The sequence below is a fragment of the Haemaphysalis longicornis genome, unplaced genomic scaffold (assembly GCF_048455015.1).
Source record: "Haemaphysalis longicornis isolate Haplotype H1 unplaced genomic scaffold, Haemaphysalis longicornis Haplotype H1 scaffold_7, whole genome shotgun sequence".
Lineage (NCBI taxonomy): Eukaryota > Metazoa > Arthropoda > Arachnida > Ixodida > Ixodidae > Haemaphysalis > Haemaphysalis longicornis.
The window spans coordinates 40,600,232-40,612,310 of record NW_027526422.1 but is presented as its reverse complement, the minus strand read 5'-3'; positions in this window follow the sequence as shown (position 1 = coordinate 40,612,310).

Sequence of the window (12,079 nt, the reverse complement as noted above, 5' to 3'; positions counted from 1 at the left end):
GACGGTGGGTCGGGAGACGGTGGGCCAGGGGGTGGCGCAGCCTTGACACAAGGTCCTACAACGTCACGGTGTACTTGCTGGCCGGAAGTACCTGGCTGAGCGGAAGTACCTGGCTGACGGGAAGGATCCGAACTCTCACTTGTGGTGTTCCCCGCTCCAGTGAGCTGGCCGGAAAAAGACCACTGTAACGCGCTTACTGTAGTCGGGCCGTGTTGGTCGAAACGCGTCACTTTCTCTTGCGAGAGGCGACTTAGTTCTACCTGTACTTGCGTGAGCTGCTTTTGCCTAATCTGCTGGGCCCTGGCAAGGTCCAGCATCCCTGAAATGTTCCGGCTTTTCTGTGCCTGGTCGAGCTGCTGCGAGAACCTCGGCGGGGAGCGTCCAGATGTGGCGAGCGGAAATTCAGGTACCTGCTTCTGTCGCGAAGGGCCGGCGGCACCGAACGCCTCCACTCGCTGTGTCTTGGGTGGCAATGGTACCGCCTGTGCTGCCTGCAGTTCCTTACTCCCCTGCAACGACCCGCGCCCTTCTGAAGGGGAATCTTCAGGTAGCGATGGCATGTCGAACACTCCAGAGGATTCAGACAATGTGGATAATAAGCTTTCAGACGGGGAAGCGGTCCTAGTAGTTTGCTGACTGTATCCGTCCGGGTAAGGGCCACTGGACTGGCTGGAAGCGGGCGAAGGATTCGCTGGGCGTGGATAACGCTTTCCGGGATGCTCTGGGGGATCTGGGAGATCTGGGGGAGCTCCAACGATTTCCGTAGAGGGTGGCTCGCTTCTTGAAGTTCCAGGTAGACTTTCGGTTGTGAGTTGCCTTTCAACAGAAGTCGTACAGGGCGTGTGGAAAGCATGTTCGCTGCCAGGCGATAGTAGCGGTCGTCTTACTGAGTCTGCGCCACTGGAACGATCCACAGCTCTGGTAATATGCTCGGTAGGAGGCAAGGTGGGCAGGTCTTGATCGGGCCGGGTCTCCCGAAGCGCGGGCCGGGTTGAAGAACTGGTTGATACCACGGTAGCCGAGGTTGCAATATTATTAGGAGCAGCCGGCGAGTAGTACACAGGAATTGGCCGTGGAAGACGCACGCGTGCCTCATTGTTCTGAGGAGCACCTGGTTGTGGTGACGAAAACGCGCGGACACCTTCTCCGAAAGACACGGGCGACGGAAGAAGGGGTGCGGGATTTGGAACTTGCTGGCGGGCAGCAAAACCACTGGACTCGCTTTCAAAAAACTCGGTGGGGGTTGGAGCCTCTGAAGACGACTCCCGTCGGCCCCTATGGAGAGAGGTTGTGTCAGGCGACCACGGGACAGCCGCGTCGGGCATTGAAACGGAGCTTTCACCGACGGAGAAGATGGCCGAGCTTATCATAGCAGAGGTCGAGAGCTCGTCGGACGCCGCACCTTGGTTCTCCGCCGAGTCACTCGAGGAAGGCGGCTCCGAGAAAGTTGTTTCCTCAGTAGACAAGGGTGTCAAAAGTTGACCGAGACTTGGTGCCGACAGCGACGACGAAAGCTTGGGTTGCTTGCGTGCCGATACCGGTGATGGGGACTCGGAACAGCCGACGTCGGGCTTTCGCGAAGGCAGACGTCTTGCGGCTTTTGGCAAAGCCGCAGTCGGCAGTGCCGAAGCAGCTGTTTGGCCAGCAGCCGCGGGTTGGGGCGGAGCTGGAAGGGGCACTGCAAGCCCCAAATCAGCAGCCTCCGTTCCTGAAGACACATCTTGTGGCGGAGGAACGGCAAGTGACGTTGATTTGGGCAGCGATTCTTCGGGATCGACTTTCTTCTCGACTTCCGCTGGCGCTTCCCCAAGCGCGCTTGCGGCGACGGAACCTTGGGGCCCTTGATTACGGGAGGAACTCGGTGCTTGTCTCGAGAGGCTGTCTTCGTCCGCTGGAAGTTCCGTCTCTACAGTGGATACGGACGCATTGCTGTCTTCCACTTCTTGCTGCAGGGCCTCCGAGGCACCCGTTTTTAGGCCTTGAGACGATGATGGCTCCATCAGCGGTATAGCACGGGCGCCACTCTGGGCGCAAGAGCTGCAGTAATAGCAGTGCGCAGCCGTGTGGTCTTGATCGGTGCCGAAATGTAAGTGAAAGAGGATTCCGCGGCTATCAAAGGTTTGTAAGACAAGTCCGCGAATGAAAACAAGGGTGGGCTTGCTCAATCGTGCTTGATAGGGCTGCACTCATGTTGAAATTTGGTGAATTGAAGAGCAGCAACTGTGCACAATAAGAATGACGTAACGAAGGCGATGCTTACTGCATGCAAAAATGTGAAGGAAGAAATCAGTTTCGATGTATGACACTTGCTTTCGTGCTCTTATAATGTTATCATGAAGGGGACGTCTCGTCAGACCTTCTTGTGAGCGTCAGAGACATGCGCTATTCAAGACAACTGAAGTGGTAACGGAACAGTTTACTAGTACACTCCGACCACGCAATTTGGAGGACGCAATCGTAAAGATATTGCTGGAAGCGTGTTGACACTACGACAGCAACATGTGTTTTCATTCCGATTGTTGGAACATTTATTTCCGCGCACATTGCAGGTCCACGTACGCAGTGGGAATGCGGATAACGAACAGGCAAAACCCACGCGAGCTGTCCGTTCATTAGAATTCGTTATTCGCGTCCCTACAAAACCGCAGCTTGCGGCCAGTCGATTACTCCTTCAGAACGTACAGATGACACGCCACTTTCTAGAAGACAAAGGAACACGTCACGGGGACACTTCAGCCCTAGTAATGACGTAAAATGCCCACTTTTATCGTAAGAGAGAGAGAGGGCAGGAGGGAGAAAGAGAGACTGTCGAAAAGATAGAAAACAGAAACCATTGTGCACCGAGACAGCTTCACAGTGCAGTGGCAAACGTGGTGACGTTTCTAAGTTCACCCGCCTATATTCAATTGATTGATTGATTGTGGGGTTTAACGCGCCGACGCAACGCAGGCGATGAGGCGCGCCGTAGTGGAGGGCTCCGGATTAATTTTGACCACCTGGGGATCTTTATCGTGCGCCGAAATCTCGTACACACGGGTGTTTTTGCTTTTCGCCTCCATCAGAAAAGCGGCCGCCGCGGCCGGGAATCGAACCCGCGACCTCGTGCTCAGCAGCGCAACGCCTTAGCCACTGAGCCACCGCGGCGGGTCCGCCTATATTCAAGGAAATGCAGCGAACCGGGAAGCGAACCCGCGTCCTCGTGCTCAGCAGCACAACGCCTTAGCCACTGAGCCACCGTGGCGGGTGCGTGGGAGATTTATAGTGGCGAGCTGAATTCCTTGACTCGAGTGTGCTTCCAACCACTTCACTGTCCAGCGCTCCACGGGACATGTGGGATACCACTTAACGCGCTGTTCTCTAGAGCAACTGCTAAACAGAGCTTCATACTTCAAGAAACTGCTAAATAAATCTTCATACTTCAAGAGCGCATAAGTTACCATATAACTTTTCTCCTTGTCTCTACGGGTGAGGTTAACAGGAAGCCGTCATGGTGTTTTCTAAAGGAAGTAGTGGATATTTTTAATTTCCTTACTGCGTGGTTTCCTCTGGAGTACCTGTTTAGTCTTTCAAGGAAGGCAATGACGGACACCTTGATTCATAATCTGTTCACCGCGCCTCCTTATCGCCAGCCATACTTGCGGGACCATATGTGCGTGCCGCCAAATGCCAAAACGTTTTTCTTTAAGCTTCATTCGCAAACGCTTCCAGTTAAAACGAGGCCGCGTGAGAAAGGAATGTCGATCCCTTGGCCAGACAATTGCCCACTTGTGCAAGCAACCAGAGACTATTGACCATTGTTTCGGGCTGTGCCGTGATGCGGTGTTTTTCTGGGACGTTTTGCGACGGACACTAAAAAGGGACATTGACATCACTCCGTACACCACTCGCTTATTGCCATTTGAAAATGTTGATCGGGTGCCATATGACGTTTTTGTTCTCTTAGGATTGTTTAGCTTGTGGAAGTGCCGCATGACGGATCGGCATGCGGAACCCCCTAGGCCGACCAAGTGCATTTTCCGGGAATAGGCTGCGTTGGTGCGGAGCGTGTATACTCTGGGCAGAGTGATCCACCGGAGTGGCTGCTTCTTTTGGATGCGTGTGTTTGCTTGCCTGAGTTTTGAAATGGTGCCGATTTTTGTTAGATTGACGTCTTTACCCTTTGCTGTCTGTTAGTGTTTGTATTGTGTGTTAATTGTCTTGTCTAAGTTTTTCTAGGTGACTTCCTCCCTGTCACCCCCTTCCTTCTACCAGTTTGGGCTCAAATAAAGTTCCTTCTCTCTCTCTCTCTCTACAATTTCCATAAATTAAAGAAAAAAAAAGCTTGCCGTTCGACCTCCGTGTCCTCGATGTAGAGTTCTTACAGTGGACGGGACCCGCTGGGGCTCCAAACGTGACGGCATGGGTTGGAGCCCGAGCGGGCCTAGCAATATTTTTTGCATCTTTTATTCTAAAAACGTTTTCTGAGATCAATTATAGGCACTGCTTTGGTTCATAATGGCTGTTTGGTATCCGTTGGGTCGGTTTAGGTTCGAAGCGCAGCCTGAGTATGTTAGTGAAAAGTTCAGACTGATTTCTTTTTCGAGATACCTACATCATATTAGGAGCTACGTACAAAGCATTACGATAAAGTTTGTTCTGCCGCTAGAGCAATTTCGTCGACCCGTATTTTTTCTGCGCACCCTGTCGACGCACGCAGTTTTTGTCAGAACTTAGCCTGACAAAATGCTTTTGTCAAAATGCTTTTGCCAGGTCGGAAGATCTGGGTGTCGAGCATAGGTCGCTCTGGTTCTAAAGCGGGAATAATAACCACGGGCGACAACTATTTTATTACAGCTAAGTTGCGTATGGCTAAACTTTCGTCCATTTTTGTTCTTCGTCAGTAAAAATGCGCAGGCATTTGAGCGCCGCCTCTGTTTCGTGTTTTCTTCCTGAAGGGTTCCTGGTGTGACGTTTCTGCCGGTGCTCTTCCGGTACAGCTTGGAGGGCTTCCGGAGCGACATTTTAGCTGGTGTCTTTCACGTCTAAGCACGCACACCACCGGTTGTGGTTACGCGTGCAGAGGTTATGGACAGAGGGTTGGAGGAGGGAAAGGCGTTGGCGCGCAACCAGGCTTAATGCGCTTACCGATGACATGCCCGTTGTGCTGGTGGAAGATTTCAACGCGCCATGATGTCTCATATACCGATGCGACCTGACTGCTGTCCTCCGTGGTAGAGCGGTTTGGGATGATGCCGACGACGCCATGTTTGTCCGCGATAATAAAAATGTAGTCTTTCCATGTTTCATTCAACTAATTGGATGCTTATAGCCTTGGCATCCAATTAGTTGAATGAAACTCGGAAGGATTACATTTTTATTCTCGCGGACAAACATGGCGTCGTCGGCATACAGTGCAACACACCAAGGGTGCGCAAAGGTTTGTTGCCCTGTGAGTCCGCGCACTCAAAGACGTCGAAAAGAGCGGTTGCCATGGCCTGTACGTGTTCAAGAAGCGCGTATGAAGTCCTGCCACCACAAGGTTCATGAAAATTTCGTCACCGAGGTGTCTAGGTTGCTGACGGCTGGCTTCCCTTTGGTTGTCTTGATAGCTGTGGCCGAGTCGTTGTTGCAAAGGATCAAGGTCAGCGGAACCCGTGAAGGCGACGTCCCTAAGCGCAAAAACCCGGTGGTCTTACCATACGTCCACAAAGTGGCGCACAACAAGAAAAATGTAGCCAACAAGCACGGAGTGCAGGTAGAGTTTTCTGCGTCTCGCAAATTGGCTAGCTTGTGCCCCAAGACCCTCAAAGGATCACACAATTGAGGCCACCAACGCTCCGGATATCAGAAAAATACAATGGCGCTTCGGTCAGAGTAAGTCGTATAGCTTCTAATTAAAAAAAAAAAAAACCGGGCCATCTCCACTAACTTGACACCTGGGGAGGAGTGAAGCATGCAGTGTATAAGTATTTTTGGCACCTTGGTGTTTTTGCCCGTGGAGATGAAACTGTTGGGGTGTAGAGGTATACAGCTTTGCTCTAAAAGTCTCATGTCTTTGAAGTACGAAGCGTTCTAGCTCGAGGCGTTGGTAAACGAGTGTCCCGGTGTGCTCTTTTAGTACGCGTTTTTAAAGACGATAGTCTTTCTTGGGCTACTTAAACCCAGAAATTTTGGTCTGTCTATGTCTGTCTGTCTGTCTGTCCGTCTGTCTGTCTGTGACTCGATTCAGCCACCCGGCCAAAGCAAAACAATGCCTGCGCAATAGTCTTATATAGTCAGAGCTAAAAATACCCGTCTATGTCCGGTGTAATGCTTATACTTGTCAACATTGTTGAAGAAGAACAAGACATTACGCAAATATGAGACAACAAATCAATACAGAAGTGATATTTGTAGTGTTCCTTTATAAAAAATCAAACATACTGGACTTTTGCGAAATAAATACTTCATCAACTGCAAAAAAAGAATTCACTCCGCCGTCGCCTGCTGTCGCCCGCGCCACTACAGCTTCTGGCGCCATTTTAAGAAATCAACCGGCAACAGTTACGCAAGCTTCCACTAGATTGGTTTCACGTTCTGCTTGCAACACACGAGGAGTAGGGAAACGCGGTTCTGTAAACGTTGAAGTAGGGCGCCTCGATGAACGCTCGTCTTCACCGTACGGCAGCGTTCGCATCGAGACACCCGGTTTGGAGCAGTGGAACGCGGGAAATTTAAAATAATTTAAGCAAACATTTGGCGTATTTACCTTGGGAGGAGCGCGACGCAAGAGGAACAACATGAGAGGTGAGCGGGAAAGCGAAGGGAGGCATTTACTTCGCAAAATCCGATAAAGACTATCGTCTTTTGACGGAATTTGCAACGAAAGGAGCAGATACGCGGCCAATTTTTATCCATGGGGATGAAACGTTCTGGCGCGAGGAAATGGAAAACGAGTGTCCCAGTGTGCTATTTTAGTACGCGTTGCGTTCTGGCGCGAGGCGTTAGAAAACGAGTGTCCCGGTGTTTTAGTACCGTGACTACATGAAACGACGACGATGACAGGAGACGCCGACAGCACGAGCTCCTAAGGGACTTCGCCACTAAAACCAAGGAAAGCCTATGGTATAACCAGAGACGAATTAAATTATGTCCCAATAAGAGATAGAACCGAGTATATTACGTCTAATTACGCGGATTTTAAAATAACTTTTCCAAATTTTCGCGGCCCTGTCACCACCGCAAGTTCTGTCCAGCCCGCGATGCGTGTCCTCAAAAACCTAAATATAGCTCAGCATGTGATTACAGAGAATCTCCATGTAAAAGACATCGGGATGAAGAGAGTTGGTCACACAATCGCCAAAATACCGAAAATATTTTACTATTTGGCTCACATTGTAAAACACGTGTACAGGCCTAAATAAGAGCACGAATGAAAAAAAGAATGCACTGAGGATTATGTACTCCCTAATGCGAAATTTGGACTCAGCGCGAGCTGTAGTCTTCTCGGTCGCGGCGCATATCTGCTGCGTCTCAGGAAGTGATCGCGTTATCAGCGAACGCACGGCGGCGCGCACTACTTCGCATTTATCTCGCAGCGCGTCGCCGCTGCCCACCAGCGTGTTGTTGCAAATCATGTTCGAACGTCCCGTGCAAATGTCACTGGGTTCGGATAAGCGGCGAACGGAACAGCGTCTGGGGAAAGTGTCAGGGCCTTGGCGGCGACGCATGAAACAAGAGTGAGGGGGATGTGGTGAGAGAGGTGATGCCATAACCGCGCGCGCCGCCATCATCCTCACCCTTAGCCAGACGCTCCTCTCTGTTTTCTATCTGCCGTCGCTGCTGCGTTCACTCACTCGGTTACGCGGACACCGCCGCCGCGAAACCCAGGTAATGGCTGCCAGAGGGCTGTGCCCTAAAAAGTAATGACAAAACTCATTCGGGCACTGATCATATCGTACAGCCGGCCGTGCCAGAAACTTACCCGCACTGAAGAAGGCCAAATAAACACCTTTATCTGGGCAACATACAGGGCATCCTCTCAATTTTCACCTCCCACTTTTCACGATCACCACAAAGGTCTTCAAACTGTGATAATACCGTCGGAGGAATACGAGAGGCCACTTTCCAGCACAAAAGGAGCGTCCGAAAAAAAAAAAAGGGACGTGTCCTCTTATGGAATGTAGGCACTCATTTAGAGGAAAAAAACGCCTGGACGCACGATAAATATGTCAATCATCCAGCAATATTCCATAAAAGACCTGCCCATACCAGAAAACATAGATCCAAACCTACGCTGAAAGTGAACATTTCGACAGACTTCTGTCTGGTTGGGAAGTTACTGAACTGAGATCATCCAGTTCACGGTTGAATGTGAAAGAGACGGCTCCATTCCCTTTCTTGACGCCCAAGTGACAAGAGGAGGCAGGGGCCTGCTGTTCTCCGTTCACAGGAAGCCGACGCACACCGGCCGCTACCTTAATTTTAATTCGGCCCACCCCGCTAACCACAAAGCCTCAGTTGTGTCATCTTTAATTAACAGAGCTGATGCAATTTGCTCGTCCGAATCAGAACGTAAGAAAGAAGTCAGCCGTGTATTTGCGGACCTCAAGAAAAACGGCTACCCGAAAAAGTTCATTCACTCCGTAACCCGCCGCAAGGAGCAGAAGAGGGTGACAAACTCTCCAATAACTTCAACCGCCGGACCCCTGAAACGCGTGCCGGTGCCGTATATCTCAGGAACAAGCGAGGCCTTGGCCCGCATTTTCAAAGGGGTAGGAGTACACATAGCCCACAAGCCTTCGACAACTATAGGCCGCTTAATCCCCCGCCCCAAAGACCGGACCACAATAGAGAAGGCACCCGGGGTCGTCTACCGCATTCCGTGCGCGGGTTGCAACGCCTCGTACATCGGTGAAACCAAAAACCTGCCGGAGAGGATTAGGCAACACAAGGACGACGTCCGGAAACAGAATAGAGTTCGCAGCGCAGTCGCCGAACACTGTGAAATGGCCGACCACAAAATTGACTTCTCCGGAACGACCATCCTCGAAAGGGAAACGAACTGGAGGAAGCGGCTTTTCCTCGAATCGTGGCATATTCAACGCACACCTGGGAATGTTAATCGCTCGCTTGGCACTCTCCCCTCGGTGTACACACACGGATTACGTGCCGCAGCGAGGGGCTTTGTGCGAGGCCAGCAAATGTGAGACTTAAGATGGAGCTGCAGCGTGGCCACTGTCACCCCTGAAGAAGAAGCCGAGCCGGCTTCGAAACGTCGGGTTTTTTGCCTTTTTGCATTGTATTGGTTGGAGCCTAATTAAATCTCAGTTCAAACCTCGGTTCAAACCTGCGCTGGTACAGGCAACGAGCCAGGAACAAATGCTTTCGAGGAAAGTTCTAAAACCATGAAAACTTCGTATAAGCCGACTCCGGCACGTACGGAAGTACGAAGACAACAATTTTCGCAGTTGATTACCGCGGCGATCGCTGTGACTTCATTACCCTCCTACACACACTGCAGGCACAGAAAAAGCGGAAATCGGAGCCATTTTCTTGGTGCTTCACCTGGCGGAACTATCGAATAGATGCTAAACATCATTACACACGCCCAAAAGGTCCTTAGATCTCTTAGCTGAAGGCAGATTACCTAAACGCTTGAGAGAGATTTTACAATCACAATGACGAAAGTTCACATCCCATTAACACCCGGACACAATGACTAGGGTCTGGAAGAGAGCGACGCAGTCGACCAAGATCCACGCACCTAACCCATGTAACCTCATACACATGATCTTGGGGTGCGCAGACAACCAAGCCCTCCCACATTTACCCACTTCCCTTCCCCTCCCTGAGCTGTGGGAGAACCTTACGACAAGCGCCGGCTTGGATGCGCAGCAGCTCCTGGTGTCCAGGCATGGAGGAAAGAAAAGTTTAGGAGGGAGCATCACGTGACAATCGTGAAGCCTAGTCATAAAAAATAAAAAGGAAAGACTGATGGGAGGTGTTCTATTCACGTGGCAGGCAAGCGGTAGTTCTTTGCGCCTCATGTGGCCCTTCGCCGACGCTGCGTGCGTGCGTCTATCCGTTTGGTTGCCGGGCCGTCCGCGTATTCGAGTTTCGGCGACGAGTCATTGCGCGCAGCTCTGCCTGCAACCCGAAACGCGCAGCGGCCTGATCGTGCGGGCAAAGTGGTCGGACGGGAGAGGCAGAAAACATCTTTCCGACCCGTCGAAGTTCACGCCGCAGTCGGAGAGTTGTGTGCCGCCGCCGCGTGCAAAAGTGGAAATGATCTTTTCAACTTTGCCGCTCAGGCAAAGTTGAAAAGATCAACTATTTCAACCATTTCTTTAACCATTTATTGGCAGGGCGCAGTCAGTCCACAATTCAGCAAGGTCCCTCCCAGGCGTAATCTAGCATTCGTTGTTTTTTTTTTTTTTTTTTTTTTCATATACGCATCGCACCGATGGAGCGGTCCTCAGCGGACAAACAGCCGGCGTACTGCTTGCGACGCGAGGTGGTCACACCCAACATAAGGGTTCTGAACCCTTTGTTTTTCAGTGCACTGAAGTAAATAAAAACGTACCATCACGTCGGAGCACCGAAAAGGCGAACGTATGCAAAAGCGCGCGCGAGCGAAACCAAAGCTAGTCTCACCACTTCCCCGCCAACACGACACTCGTTACGCGCCATAACTCAGCAGAATGCCAAACGCAATCGTCACAGCACACCTGGCAAACACCGCGCAGCTGTAGGCCGCTCCATGCTTGTGAATGTTTACGGCGGCGCGTTCGAGCGATCCAACGTCAGAAGTGAAATTCGGCTTGCAGCTCGTGAGGGTGTTTCGTAAGAATGCGATCGAAGTCTCGCCTTGCTTTAAACAGCGACAGCGGCAGTACTTCTACGATACGAAGCTTGGAGCGCAGCGCTGGCGAAAAATCTTGTACGGCGCCTTCGGCGACGGCGCTCGCCTCCATCTCCACCGGCAGCCAGCCCACAGAACAGGGAGGATCGCCGGAGCCACTAAATGCTACCGCGGGCCTGAGCGTGGTGGATTTTCCATAATGCATTGCGCGGGAGGAGCCCGAGGAGAGGAGAAAGCGGCTTCAGAGGAGGTTGGCTTGCCGAAGCTGGGCCGCCTGACGTCATGCTCCCTCCTAACATTTTTCTTCCTCCATGTGTCCAGGCCTGAGGCAGCACGGTTGTACCATGCTCTCCTGGACTGAGGGAGCACTCCCGAATCACCAGGCTCACAATAAAGTTTTTCCTCCTCCTCCTCCTCATTTTATGCTCCCCTCCCCGAAAATACGAGAACGTCTCCCCATCCTACGCCTAGGAACACCATCGCTCCCCTTGCCATACGGGGAATTCAACACCGAAGAATCGCAAACTCTGCGCAGGACACAGTCCAACACACACGGTCTACGCAAATCTAGATAAGCGAAGATGCTTGGTTTAACGCGTAGAACATTAGCTTAAAACTGTGCTCAATACGTGAAAACGCCCATTTTATTCTACGCAGCCTGGTCATACCTGAGGTTATAATCACGGGTGAAGAACTGAAACATTGTACATTTCACTTATCTCTGCACAAGGCAGGCAGCCCTGACCAGCCTCTTGCGTTAAAGGGAAACTGAGGCAGTTTTCAATTTGCTGAATACACAGAACTTCGGAAACGTTGGCCTTAAACACCTAACCTACGAGGTCTTTTTCTTTTTTTTTGGTTGAAATAGCGGCGTAATAGGCGAATAAACAAGCGCCATCGCCACGCCCCCGCGACGCGCGGAGCGCAGGGGAGGAGGACGGCACGAGAGTGAAAGGGGTCGTGGTGACGTCGTCGTGAGGAGCGATCGGCCGCCGCGGCAAGTGTTCGGCCCCTGCTGCTGCCTTTCTCAGCGTGCCGTCCGCCAGCGTTAGCTTTCCTGGGCCCCGTGCTGTGTTTTGTTTTAATTTAGCAACTAGTAGTGGAAACTTTTTCAGTGCTGCGTTGTACTGCTTCACAATCGTGCCGAGGAAGCGGAGTAACCATGCCGAGGTTCTGCTCGGCATTCGGTTGCAACAGCACCTATGGCCGCGATAAAGTGGTCTTTCACAGCTTCCCGCGGGAGCCGAAACTCGCTGC